The sequence below is a fragment of the Lissotriton helveticus genome, chromosome 11, assembly GCF_964261635.1.
Source record: "Lissotriton helveticus chromosome 11, aLisHel1.1, whole genome shotgun sequence".
Classification (NCBI taxonomy): domain Eukaryota; kingdom Metazoa; phylum Chordata; class Amphibia; order Caudata; family Salamandridae; genus Lissotriton; species Lissotriton helveticus.
In genome coordinates, this window is record NC_136072.1 from 282,812,350 (window position 1) to 282,827,663 (window position 15,314).

The window sequence follows — 15,314 nt, forward strand, 5'->3', positions numbered from 1 at the left end:
GCCTTGCACCCTTATCCCCACTGCCTTGCACACTTATCCCCACTGCCTTGCACCCTTCTCGCCCTCTGCCTTGCACACTTCTCCCCACTGCCTTGCACCCTTCTCCCCTCTGGCTTGCAGCCTTCAGGCCCTCTGCCTTGCACCCTTATCCCCACTGCCTTGCACACTTATCCCCACTGCCTTGTACCCTTCTGGCCCTCTGCCTTGCACCTTTCTCGCATTCCCCCTTGCACCCTTATGGCCCTCCTCCTTGCACCCTTCTCCCCACTGCCTTACACCCTTCTCCCCTCTGCCTTGCACACTTCTTGGCAACCCCCTTGCACCCTTCCCACCCAATGGGGGTGCTGCCACCTTGAACAATGGCACCATTTCAAAAGCATGATGGACTAGGGCATGCCCTGATTGGGCCCACACCAGACACACTGGCGATCCAGGGGGGCCAAGAGCCCCCTTTCCCCCCCTGTGGACGCCCATGCAATTGGGTCTGATTTAGAGTCCCACAATTCATTTTGTGACACCCACCCTCCCAGCATACCGGACATCAATTCTTGGGTCTGTGCTTCCTGTAGCATGGGACATAGCATGGCCTTGGTTTGTCAATGGGGCATACACATGTTAGTGGCATTAGCGTTGTTTTTGCCTGTATTTGTGGGCGGCGGGCGCTTGGGGGTTGTTGCAGGCATTTTTTGTACTTGGGGTGTGGATGCCATCACCCCCATGTTACATGAGTTGTTTGTGTACTCACCAGGCTCTACGACTCCTTCAATGCCATGTACTCCCTCCGGTGGTAGCAGGGCCATGACCTTCTCCTCCCAGGGATGGTACTGTACTGGTCTGCTGGGACCACCACCTCCAGTGTGTTGGCTCTAAGCCTAGTCTTCATCCATCTTCCGCTTAACCATCCTCCGCAGATCGTACCACCTGGCCTGGCACTCCCTCCTGGTGCGTCTGATGGGTGCAACAGCATTGACCCTATTGACTATCCTCTCCCACAGGTGTGTTTTCTCAGCTATGCTGGTCTGTCTGACCAATGCACCAAACAGCTGTGGCCCGACTCTGATGACCTCATCTACAAGGATCTCCATCTCCTCCTTTGTGAACTTTGGATTCTTCTGTGCGGACATGGTGTGGGGTGACGGGGTGTATGGATGTGGGTGTGTGGGTCTGAATGTGAATGGGGGTGTGTGGGTCTGAATGTGAATGGGGTATATGTGAAGGTGGATGTGTGCAGTTGTTGGTGTTTTGCCAGTGTCTCTTGCTAATTGTGTATGTTGCAAAGGATCATGGTTTGTGTGTGTGGGCCTTTTTTATTGGTCCATTTGTGGGTGGGGCTCAGTTTGAATTTTTGGTGGGTGTGTTATAAGGGGTGGTTCTGAGTTAGGCCCTCTGTTTGCCTGTTTGGATCTGGCCAGAGACATGTTTTGTGGTGTAGTGTGAGTCGTTTTCACCCTCCTTGTGTGTTTTTCAGTGTCCGCGTTGTTTAGTACGTCTCGTTTACTTGTATTTACTTCTGTTTATTTGTGTGTGCAAAGCGACGTTCACGCAGTACGAGCCGTTTTCTACCTCCTTTTGCTGTTTTCAGGGGTTCGCGTGTGGTTCGTTCAGGGTGGGTTTAATTCATATTTACTTTTGTGGCTCGCTCATACGCTACGGTTTTACGGGGTTCGCGTGCGCTTCGTTCGAGGGGTTCGTCTCATATTTGATTTTGTCATACGCTACGTTTTTACGGGGTTCGCGTGCACTACGTTCTGGGGGGTTCGTCTCGTATTTGATTTTGTGGCTCGCGACGTTTTCCGTACAACTCAAACGCGACATTTCCCTGTGCGAATCGCATTCAGATTCACCGGTCTTGATCGTACTTGTCGGGTCGAACAGCATGTTTACGATGCGTACGGTTCACTTTCAGGTTCCATATTGTATGGATTTTTCCTTGATTTTTCATACAGTTCACAAAGATTTGGACGTATTTTCTACCTACGGATTGTACTACGCGATTCGGACAGGTTTGTACGATTCGTACGGAAACGGCTACGAATACAAATCATCGTACGGATTTCTTTTCCGAATTGGAATCGACCCCATAATGTGACATACCATGTAACATAGCCTAACATATAAAATAACATATTACATATAATAACATACATAACATAACTTGTAACATAACGTATAATATAACATAACATATTACATAACATGACATATAACACAACATATGACTATAACATCACATGTATCATAGCATACTACATAACAGGTAACGTAAAAAACATACAACACAACATTTAGACTATAACGTATAACACAATTGATAACATAGCATAGAACATTAAATAAAACAGAGTATAATATATAACATCACATATAAAAACATGGCATGACATAACATAACATATTCATACTATACTATAACATAACACAACATAACATATCATACGATATTACATAATATAGCATATAATATAGCATAACATATGCGATAACATTTACTAAAACATCACATATATATTATAACCTATATCATAACATAAAACAACTTTTTTTTTAAACAATTTGTTTTGAGATTTTATGTTTTATATCGCTGCTTGATAAAACATGACAGAAGACAAGGTAAATGTTATTCAACAGTCATGTCACAATTTTGACAAATGTATTACAGGGCAATAGGATTTGGTTACTTAACAGTCTGCATGGAGTAACAAATAGCAGAGTCCGAGAGGAAAAATAAGTACAATTTTTTGTCCCCAACAGAGGAATGGTACAACAACTAAATATGAGCAATACGTTATGTACTATTGAGCTGTGCATGCTCATCTTGTGCAGTGCTATTGCTTTAATAATTATACATGACCTGCTAAAATAGGATGTGTTTAGAAAGAAAGGATATCTGAAGCCCCATCATCTGAAAGGGGAGGTGAAAGGGTGGAGGTTTTTTCAACGTGGAGAGGGGCACCAAGGGAGAGGGCATGAGAGTGCACTAGTGATAGGTGAATAAGTGAGTTAAGAGGTGTGGGCTGGGGGGGGGCAGAGTGGGCGGGGGCCAAGTGATGAGAGTCTGACACCATAACCCTCAGTGCACCTCAGCTCACTCTTGGAGGTAAAGGGGGGCAAGGAAGCCTTTGGAAGAGGGCCACTGAGTGTGTGGTAGGAGGCCTTTGGGCCAAACAGAAAAAGGGGTGAGGGCCTTTAGGATTCTTCAGTTGATTTAGGGGCTTGAGGGTGAGAGGGCTGTGGAGGCAGGGGGAGGAAGGTTCTTGTCAGTGAGCTCCCTGAATTGCGTTAACATGATGTCCCAAGCTGTGGTTATGGGACATTTTTGGATTGACTGGGCTTCCTTCCAGTGTAATGCAGAGTTTTCTGATTCTCCCCAGCAAAATAGTACCTGGTGCCATTGAAGGGATTCAGAGGCTGTAATGTTCGCCAATACATTGTTAGCAGGTGCTTCGTCAATAGGAGAGCTAGGTTGGCACAACGTTCCTTCAATTTGCGATTTTTTTCCTTCAGGGGAAAATGCAGAGGGCTGTGGCCTACCAGGAGTTTAATGTTGTAATCTCCATGACAGTGGCCAGTATGGCATGTGTGGAGTGCCAAAAGCTGGCTATGTTAGGGCATGTGCATAAAAAAAGACACGGAGGCCAAACAAGGGTTGAGAGTTATTATCCACACGACAGGAATTATACTAGTGTAGAAACTCCAGGGAAAGATACATCCTCCCAAACAATGTACGGTAATTAAAAAAGTATCCAACCCAGTGGAGACTAAAGGTATAGGCACCTTTCTCTAACAGGAGGTGAACTTAATTAACTGCTACTACCACTATTGGGAGCAGTACCTCTTTTTTATAGTTACTCTCACACACTCTAGTAGTGTCATGCTTCTCATCGGGAACACCTTGGCTCCTAAAGGCCAGTGTGAGCTCACCCGTGTTTCAGAGAGCACTCTAAGAGAAAAGGCAGGGGGGTTAAAGATTAAAAAAAACACTAACTCCCAGTATTTCTTTAATATGGAGTAGTGGTAGCTATTAATAACAAAAGAAGGGTGTTCACAGGATACGATGGTCCTATGACTCTAAAGTACTTGTCTGAATATAGTCACAAAGGACAAACTCCCACCCGACCTTTATCACTTTACTAATACTCTCACTAATAATGGAAGAGTTAAGGGCAGTAATCAAAAATTCTCTCAACACATTGATTTCTTTAAATATTTTTTCCGTGTTTTACTTTATTTGTATATATTTGTTGCAAAAATATATTTATATCTCTTTCAACATTCCATTGTTTTATATAAATATTTTCAAATACATTTTTAATTGTATAGTTCTCAGTTAGTGTAATCAAAACGTTACATCTTATCATCTCATCCTATTGGGCATTCTTTTTTACAACACCTGTTTGTTAATGCTTACAATGCGTGAGTCACATGTAACAAATACAATCCCTGCAAACATAGCCCATTCAAAAATATTCCACAGTCATACCACCCACTCTCATCATCAATCAAACAAACACCCAGAACCACACTACATGCACAGATGAACAGAACAAGAGGTGGTGGTTGCCTCCCTCTTGTGTTGTGCTGAAGTCTGGGGTTTCAAACACTCTTGGCTGGTGTACGTTTAGATGGATCTAATAATTAATATCCATCTTCTTCAGGACCTGTACTACAGATAATTATTTGACAAGTGCGTGTCGATATGTCACAGGTGAATATTGGGAGATCTACATAGACACAAACACAAAGAGATAGTGGAGAGACATTACAATTCTTGTCCTTTAGCTTTGTTTCCATCCAGCTAAGGGCATTTTTTCATCATATTAATGTAACAATACTTTTATAATTTGAAGAACACATGCCCTGGAGTTATTTTACATTGCTCCTCTAAGGTTCCATCATTTCTCATAGTAGTCTATGCAACCATTATAACTCTTGCAGTATACATTATTCATAACAAAAACATATCTAATACATGAAACACTGCATCTAATTGTTAAAAGTCATTAATATGACACCTGTGGAAAGAACCACCCCAAAACCCTATGTACATGGTGGTGATGTGATAGGCTAAAACATCTACGAGATAGAAAAGAAGGATAGGAAAAGATAAAGGCAGGAGAAAAGGGACCAAAGAAGAAAAGAAGGAAAGTTAAAACGTCATCAGCCCCTAATGATTATATCCAAGTAATACATGATACATGATGCCAACTTGTTGTTTTCATTAGAGCCACTATAAGGCTCTTCTGTTCTATCAACCTCATATCCATAAGGAATAATGGGCTGTATTTTCATACCTGAAGTTTGTCTTAAAACCGGACTGCGAGATTCCTCACTAGCTTCCAGCTTGCTGAGGCTAACCTGTGTATTCTCTGCCGGTCCTGCCACACCCAATAATGTGGGCTTGTTATTCTCGACCAAAGCAATGCAATGGGTAAGTTCAGTCTGTTATGCATTATTCGTTCTCAATATCTAAGGAAATCGACAGTATATTCCATATTGGTCCATAGTTACCTAAAAAGATGTGGCCACGCGCTTCATCTTGTCCTAACTCATGGACTCCACACTTCTACGTGGAAGGAGTTGGTACAAATGTGATATTTCTGATCTAAGTGTCCTGCACTCCTCCTGTGAACAAACACCAATTATAAGGCTTTAAAAATCTGACTTATAAACAACTGGTTGTAAAAGATTCACTCTTGTCTTCACTTACCTATCTCTTGTTGCAAAAAGAGCCTCGCACTAAGAGATTTGGTTTAAGAATTATTATTTTTCTTTTTTGCATGTGTGGCTTTATTTGATATCTCTCGACAGGTGTCCCAAAATGTGGTAAGAGGGTATTCCCTGGAACCTGTGTCCAATACAAAAGGGAATTTTTTGTGTGAAGTGTCCTATGGCTTGGGATGTCTAAACAAATGCCACTTGTCTATGATGTTTCTCAACTAATATTGTATCTAATATATATGTATGTTGCTCTTTCTGTTATGCTCATATTCTGACAAACTGTTAGTGACTAAATAAAGACATTGTCCACTCTTTACATGACAAAGATCTCTGATCAAACTACCAGCTAGAGTAAGGATATATCAGGTCAGCATATTTTATTTAGTTTTAAATGCTGATGAGACTCTGAATGCGTCACGTGCTCATGGAAACTGAGTACGGCGCTATGTTTATCCATCTATGTCTATGACCACCCGGGGCTCTATTCTTCTATGTGTATAAAACACTCTAAACAGCACGAGTCATTATGTAGAAAGAGCTCTCAGTATAAACAGATGGTGCATGTGAAATTACCGCACTAGACTACCTGAACCACATGTCTCGTGCAACTTTTCCTAATACGAATGATAATCTCAATGCTACCCAAGGCGCTCACATTTCGCTGTTACACTGAAAACGGTGTTACTGCAACAGACCTACCCCTGGGCAGACTGCACACTATCTGTCTTGCACTATACATGCGTGGCTCTGGGACCTATTAGTAGCCACTCACCTCTCTCACATCTCACGGATGCCTCTACAGTCACAGTCAGGAACAGCATGGTCTGGGACTGCCGGCCACCCCCCGCCTTAACATGCAGACAATAACTGACAATAACTTTTTAATCAGTCAAACAACATAATTCTTTGGAAGGCAGGGGGTCTCGCGACCCCCCCGGCCGTATTTATTAAAAGATGAAAACTAATTAAAATTGATAAAATTAACATTATTTAACATAATTATTAAATGCAAATTTCAGACATTAGATTTACAGCAAGTTAGACAGGTATGATGGGCCAACCTTAACAAATGTCTAATACAGCGTGTTTCCTAACCGAATCGAACATCCTAAATATCAATTTTGCATTCTAATGATTTCTGGTCCTACGGCAAGGTTGTTAACCGGTGTCAGATCCTTTACCCAGCTACGCCCTCACGTCTGAGTGTGCATGCGCTTCAAGGGCCCGGTTACCGGGAGAGTTCGTGCCTCTCCTGGTTACCCTCGTACTCTCCGTGAACTCCATTTAACCAAAAAGGAGGGCCCTTACACTTGCGCCATTTGCTGACGTCATAGTGTATGTGCGGGGTGGCTACCAGCCGGAGGAAAGCGTGATTCCCTCCCCCGCACCCTTCCAAGCAAGCGGATATCCTGCCCCTGAAGCTCTAGGAGAGACCATTGGCCCCTCCCCCTGGGCAGCCCCATTCGCTAATGGTGCCGCCCCCTAAGGACCTTAAATTGCTGCTCACCGATTATGACCTTACCGCCTGACCCACTTAATAAATACGACAATTATAACTTAAGAAGGGAAAAAAGGCCTAAGGAAAAAACAATCAATGCATAAGCATCAACACAACCAATTAAGCATATTAAGATTAACATTGCCTGTACACTGGAAAAAAGGCCTAAGGAAGAAAAACACATCAATCATTACCGCGTTGAAAATTGTCTCAGAGGATACCTACCAAAGTCCTCTACCTGAATTCTGCTAACAGGGATGGCGGGTGGGGAAAATTACAAGCCCCACAGCGGGGCGAGGAGCGAGCCTGGGGAGCGCGGGCACAAAGAGGATGCTTCCCGCGCTCCCCAGGCTCTTAAACCCCCCTTGCCTATGGTCCCACCCCCTTGACCCGGAAGCGTACAAACTGCCTCCGGGTCACTGGCGGGACCCATCGACCAATCGGGGCGGGTGAGGGGCCCGGGCCCAGCCATGTGTGCGTGGGGGCCGAGCGGCCCCCCTTTCCTCATGGTCTGGGACTGCCGGCCACCCCCCGCCTTAACATGCAGACAATAACTGACAATAACTTTTTAATCAGTCAAACAACATAATTCTTTGGAAGGCAGGGGGTCTCGCGACCCCCCGACCGTATTTATTAAAATATGAAAACAAATTAAAATTGATAAAATTAACATTATTTTACATAATTATTAAATGCAAAATTCAGACATTAGATTTACAGCACATTAGACAGGTATGATGGGCTAACCTTAACAAATGTCTAATACAGCGTGTTTCCTAACCGAATCTAACAGCCTAAATATCAATTTTGCATTCTAATAAATTCTGGTCCTACGGCAAGGTCGTTAACCGGTGTCAGATCCTTTACCCAGCTACGCCCTCACGTCTGAGTGCGCATGCGCAACAAGGGCACGGTTACCTGGAGAGTTCATGCCTTTCCTGATTACCCTCGTACGCTCCGTGAACTCCATTTAACCAAAAAGGAGGGCCCTTACAATTGCGCCATTTAAGGTCATCATAGTGTATGTGCGGGGTGGCTACCAGCCAGAGGAAAGCGTGACTCCCTCCCCCGCACCCTTCCAAGCCAGCGGATATCCTGCCCCTGAAGTTCTAGGAGAGACCATTGGCCCCTCCCCCTGGGCAGCCCCATTCGCTAATGGTGCCGCCCCCTAAGGACCTTAAATTGCTGCTCACCGATTATGACCTTACCGCCTGACCCACTTAATAAATACGACAATTATAACTTAAGAAGGGAAAAAAGGCCTAAGGAAAAAACAATCAATGCATAAGCATCAACACAACCAACTAATGGTGCCGCCCGCTAAGGGCCTTAAATTGCTGCTCACCGATTATGACCTTAAGGCCACAGGCCAGCATAGTTGACCGACTATCTGGCCCCCCACAAACTCCTACTCAGAAAGGTCATATCTACCTCGCGAAACCTTCTAACTATGTTAAAATACGCTTTGCTAGTAATTCCTCACCTGCCCAGTCAGGTGGACCCCATCCAGCAAGGAAATTGGCCTCCCCCAGATGCACCCATGTGGAATACTCCGCAATTGAGGTGTTCGGACTATTTCTCTAACTTGTCGTTGATCCTCTTTACCGAGTGATACAACACCTTAGCAACGTCCTCCCACCCTCCATGGCAGCCTGAGTATCAACTGCTACCCTCTTTCACTGAAAGGTCATGCCCTAAACTAATCCTCTCATGCCTAGCCCCTTATGCTTAGTCCCACTACGGGCCCTATCAACTCCTTGCAAGATCATATGTTGTCCCTACACTGCCTATCGTAGGCAAGAGAAAATTCTCTGCAATGGTTTCAAGCCCTGTGTACAAATGGACGCCGTCTTTCAAGAAGCACGACTCCTCGCATATGAAGCCCTGTGTTATGATCTGCAATTAGTAGGCCTCACTACTGCTGTTACTAGGTTTTTGCTGCCATGGACACCATATGTCCTCACAGACTCGCTTCCCTACTTCAGGGGGTCCGAAATGTCTGCGCCAGGGTGTACCCAAGGTATGGACATGCCGATCCCCTTCTACCCGGGCATCTTGGTGCACCTGCTTGTTCCAGGCCCCCAGCCCCCTAACAATACTTGCTAACTCTGCTAGGGCGACTACCTCCTTACTATGGAAGTCCCCAAACGTGCTGTGTCTACCAAAAATGGTAACTGGGAGCTCAGGCCCCGTGAAGGTAGAGTCCCGCTTCCCGACGAGAGGTGCTGAGGTGTTGCATAGGCCTCTTAATCCAGGCTTTGGCCAGGCACCCCCCTGTGCACTGCCACGTTTACAAGTGTTGACCATACCAATTGATAACCTATGATGACCGCGGTGCCCTGCGAGCACCTGCGCCGTTGCTGTAGCCACACAGTTACCTGATAAGGAACGTACTGCCATGTTATGCGCAGCAACCTCTCCCTACATTACCACAGCCAGCCAAAGCTGGGGTTAACACACCAATAAACAATTCAATTAACTCAGTGTTGGCACCCCGGAGTCCTTCACCGATCGCCCATCACCCTTGAAGCCGTTGCTTGCCGTCTCTTTGGCTGTTCACCTGTTCAGTTGTTGCCGTGTGTAGCACTTCCCAGATATCCGCCACGAACCCGGCCATGCATCAAATGAAAAAACAAACACACACGATTAGTGTTTCTGGCCTCCTGACCAAAGCTGCAGTACACAAGCCCGTATTACATCCCCGTCACATGCTAAACCTTAGCTAAGATTGGCACCAGACACATTGCAATAAACTCACCACTACAAGTATTTAGCCCACGTCAGTCTGTGTCACATGCAGAGTATCTGAATTAGGCTTACATATATGGTACCCCATAGTATGACCCTTAGTGAATAATAGACCTGAGTCCTAGCGGTGAGGAGCACATCAGGCAGTAGGCGTGTCTCCAGTCATACATCGTGAAAACAAAGATGAATGATTAGTGCCTTTCGTATTTAGATGACCAAATTCGCAAGTCAGCGCTTACTTCGTGAGACTGTACCTCCCCTTTTCACACCCAACCCCCGCTTAGGGTGCCTAGATACTGTCCACACCCATCTGACATAGGCCTGCATGACCAACCCTAGGCATATCATGCCACCTTGCCCACGCACAAGGGTGTACCGGTACTGCGTGATGCCATACCAGCGCATCAATACTGCGTGAAACTACCGGATCCAGTCTGTCTGCTACAAAGGCACCGACATGTACGCCATCCAGATGTGATGCAGATAGCAAGGCAAGTCATGTTTCACACTACCACTTAAGACTGTGTGTTATCTAACACCAATCATACTGTGACATATGTTTATGTGGACTCGTGTGTCATAAACCACCTACCCATTATGCAAATGATGTAAACGAAAAGGAGAACCGAGTGGGCAACTTATGTTTGTGAACTGAGCTGGACTTGAATTAATCTCAGCCACAGATAGTTACACCGGCCACACCCCAGTCTATTGTTATGTTGTCTAAAGTTAGTCACTTCACGTAAGATCCGGCCCTATGATGTCCAGTCCTATGTAAAATAGTACTGGCCGCTATCAAACAAACCGAACCAAATTTGTACAGCCTTATCCATATAGAGGCTGGCAGCAATTCCTGTGTTATTCTTTGATAGGCACTTGCCATTGATAACACTATTACTCAGGTAGGCGTAATTAATATTAATTACGGGGAAATAAATCTTCCAGCCAGCGCACCTTCAGTGGGCGTGAGCAGCTGCTCGTGTTTCCGTTCTATTGTATTTAGCACTATTTGCTTAGTGCGATATGCCTCCTTCTGTCCATTATGGGCGCAAGGCTGCTCCCTATGTTAGGAAAACGATTATTAAACGCAGGAGTAACTTTCCGGCATTTCCTATCTGAAGTGCACAATTAGTGCGTGCATGGAGCTGCTTTTGTTCTTTCATTTTAGCACCATTTTTTACCCAAAAATGTAATCCTTGCGTCGTTTTTTGAATGCAAGGGGGCACCTGCAGCACCCGGTTTTACTAGGTGGTCACCCATCACGGTCCTAACCCGACTCGACCCTGCTTTGCTTCAGAGATCGCGCACATTCAGAGTGGTAGAAGGGGATAACAGGAGTGACTGGAATACGTAAAAGACCACTACCCCTTCCTCAGATCTCAGTAATAATGCTCAAGTCTCATATTTCGATCATTGAAACATTTTCAGCCATTGTTGTTACCCATTCGATTGATACTGCTTGTAAGCATGGGCAAAGGAAATAGACTTGTTTTAGGTGCCGGTCTGTTGTGTTAAATGTCTGGATGTAGTCCTAGAAAACATACAAAGAGGCATGCTTTGTGAAGTGCAGGATTATAGTTTACATTTTTAAAGCCAGACCGTAATTTAAATAGTTCAACCCTCTTGGAAGGGATTCATAGCTATGCTTCTTTGGCTCTGTCCCTTTTAGAGACCCCACTAAACTCCTTTAACCCACTTAAGAACGCTGCTTTGGCACTTATGTACGATTACCCCCAGAAAAGACATCAGAGTCTCCGTATCTGGAACTCGCAGTCTCTCCATAGTCCCTGTGCATCAAAACTTTATCGATAGATCAGTGGGTCAAGACGCCTACTGCAGGTAAAATGTGAATCCCAGTAGTTAAACTAGTAACCTTATTATGGTTGATAAGCCATCATCAGAAGGATGAGGGATATTTGCAGCTGTATAACAATGCTTTGCAGTAGGGCTGTTCTTGTCTGAAACACCCAAATTGATAATGTTTTTACTGTGCCAGTTTTCTGACATATTACATAGATTTACACTTGTAGAGCGCATCAGGACGGCTGTTGAAGGTTAGAAATGCTACTATAATATGGATGATCTTTAGTGCACAATGATGTAGTTATCCATAGTGCATCAAGTGCAGTGGCGCCAGGCCCCAAGGTTGTGAAGGACGCACAGCACGCCCAATTAAGTCCATTACGAACTATGGGTAAGAGAGGCTCGTTCTTATTGCTTGCCTCAAGCCCCATGGCTCACTTGCTTACACAAGACCATTACAAATGGGACTTTGGGGTGCCAAAAAGGCACCGTCCCCAAATCTTGGATTATTGTTATTGCACGACCTGGGAATTTAAAATAGCACGTAGTGTGAAAAGCACCACACGCGCCACGCTTCAGTTTGCAAAAAACACTTCTGCAGAGGGCACAGCGGGCCCTGTGGCCTCGTGGTGGCTTGCATGACAGAGCATTGCACCTTCTCTGCAGCACTTCAAGGCCATGAGTGTATGCACCCTTCTAAAGGTCTAAATATGCATTGTGTACATGTCCCACATATCACATAACTTGTAATTTCCCCTCAACTGCACTTAAGAACTTTACCAGAATGATTAGCACTGCAGTTGCAAATTTGCAAAATTATGGTTTCTATGCGACAGCTTCTGGCTTACGAAGTGCCCTCTCCAGGCCCCCTTTTGACTGGAGCCCTAATCCAATGCTCTCATATATATGCACAACAACAAATAGAACCAAGATATCACTCTAACTACGCAAACAGTCATGTGCAAAGACAGACACCACAGCGCTACCCTTTAAAATACAACTAGTAAGGTTTATGTTCACTGGTCAGTGCGTCACAGTTTTACCGGACAGGACCCAGCTCTCTATATGGCACAGCTCTCTATATGGCACAGCTCTCTCTAGGGCACAGCTCCCTCTTTGGTCTGGACACTGGGGCCCTGCGCGGAAAGGGGGGTAGCGTTATTCCGTAAAACCCCTATATAACCACATAAGCAAAGTAACATACTACAGACAGCGTGGAGCCCGCCAAGCATTGCACATAAAATGAAATCTGATAATTCATGCACAAACATAGTAAATCTGCAATTGCAGGCCTGCTCTGCCCCGTCATCCTTAAGGGCAGGTTTATATCGCCATAATCTAAGACCCAATTTTAAACTCACGAGTGCCGGCTGCTGCAAAAAACCTGTGGGCCTCTTATGTCCCTATTAGTGCTGCAGTACACAGTATACCACAAGTGATCTGAAAGGATTAATATAGCAGCTCTAGCACTCATAATAACAAAACTATTATGACATGCACGGTGATGCCTCAGCACAAACACAGCAGTAATATCCTTTGAGTGTCACAAGTGATGTACAAGAACAGCGATAGCAGTGCTATCTCTCCAAGGTCACAGCCCCGCCTCCTTCGCTGCCTACTTAACCCCGCCTTGGTCGAACCAACGATTTGCCGCCTTCAAGAGCTGTTGTAAGCAGTCCCTTTATAAATTCCGTTTTTTGTTTTTCTTTTTCTTTAAAAACTCTTAGAGCCTCCCGCCAGACTCGAACCCCATCCCCCAGCTTCGAAGTCGGCCGCTACCCTCTACGTTAATTTCCCGCCAAAGCTTCACTCAGATATGAACCGAGGTTGCTGCAACTACAAATGCAGAGTACTAATCCCCTTACTTCACGTAGAGCTACGCGGGCTCTAAACATCGTGCCGTTTCACTCATACACCTTACGTTTCGCCCACATAATTATGGCAAAAGTCGCACCCCTCAGCAGGCAGCCGGTCATAACCACTGCACTATAGTTTTGATAGACGGGAGCGGGAATACTCACACTCTGTCAACCGCCGTCTCGCCTGCTGATAAGACTGCTCGCCACTCTGCATCCCTGATGTGCGGCCACCCGACTCTCCTGCCGCCCCGATTAAAACGCTGATCCGGTTCTTGAATTGTCGTCTCTTAAACGCCCCAGAATTACATCTGGGATCGCGCTCGGCCACTCTCCAAACGCCACAATCAGCTGCACCGCTCCCTTTGTTCATGGACCTTGTACTAAGGGACCCCTCGCCACGATCCGTCATCGAGCCCGAATCCTCTCTCGGGCAGAAACACGGGCCCCCGGTCATCCTACAGAGGAAGAGAAAAAAGAAATTTACAAGCCCCACAGCGGGGCGAGGAGCGAGCCTGGGGAGTGCGGGCACAAAGAGGATGCTTCACTGGCGGGACCCATCGACCAATCGGGGCGGGTGAGGGGCCGGGCCCAGCCATGTTTGCGTGGGGGCCGAGCGGCCCCCCTTTCCTGGAGGCGACGTGCACAGAGGAGTCACCCTTTATCTGATTCTCGAACTCTGATAGGCGCTTCTATAGGTCACGTGTGGTTGGCTAATGATCTACGTGCCTATGTCATATCTAGGTTCTACGCTGGAATGAACCTTTGCTGCCATATTTGTAGCTCTCAAAATGTCGAGACCAAATTACTATTGTACTCTCGGTGAAGCTGGTTATTATTTGTCAAATTTCCATCCGACACCGCTAAATACACCAAGTGTGTGTATGTTTACTACACGATCCTCACGTTAAGTATGTAAATAAAGAGAGTACATCGCTCCTTGCTAACATTAATAATCGGAGCCGTGATGTCGATTCCATCTTGGAAGAGAACTATGATCTCCCACAAATAATGACTAATATCTATCACAAATGTCAATGTGCCTCTTACAGATGCCTATCTCATTATACAGACAACTTGTTATATCACGGCCCTCTAGGAGTGAGACTAATAGTATCATCTGCAAGTGAATTATTCTGTTCTCTAGTTTTGTTTATTTACGTATCTAGCCGAATGTGCTCGGTCTAATTATGGATTGTCTGTCTAATACAAGAGGTATTCCAAATATAGATAAATATCCTTCCTAAGAGCAGCCGCTCCTAGGGTGCAATAACAATAGTGAAGAATCACTTTCCAATATAGATAATGGCTTATACTATAGGGAGTGTGAACCACTCACTACTCTGCTTGATGATGGTCTCATTGTATCCGGCCTAATACAAAAATAGTCCTGCTTATATCGATCTAGATATACAGGTGTTCATAATATGCGTCTTCCTAGCGGGGCTATAAATGAGCTATCCATCAATGTGATATCACCTCCTGGTGTTGTTTAACTTACCTGAGAGCCCCTTCCTAGCTGAAATGGGAAGACCCCTTCCTTCACTAAATTCGTGCCAACATTTTTCAGCCTAAAGACAGCCCTAAGGTACCATGGCTTTCTTCAGGGCAACCTGACTGGAGTGCCCAATTTCAAGGATACGTTTACACCCACAGTAACGTACTCAACCAGTAATCCACTACGACGTACA

The 15,314-nt window shown here is 45.3% G+C and overlaps 1 long non-coding RNA gene across 1 annotated transcript in view; it reads right to left on the reverse strand.

Moving 5' to 3' along the window:
* The window catches only part of LOC144791857 (uncharacterized), a 75,355-nt gene extending 61,318 nt beyond the window's left edge, over positions 1-14,037 (reverse strand). The window contains exon 1 of the long non-coding RNA XR_013602486.1: positions 13,789-14,037. This is a non-coding gene — a long non-coding RNA (uncharacterized LOC144791857). The remainder of the gene's footprint in view (positions 1-13,788) is intronic.
* Positions 14,038-15,314: the final 1,277 nt, after the last annotated feature.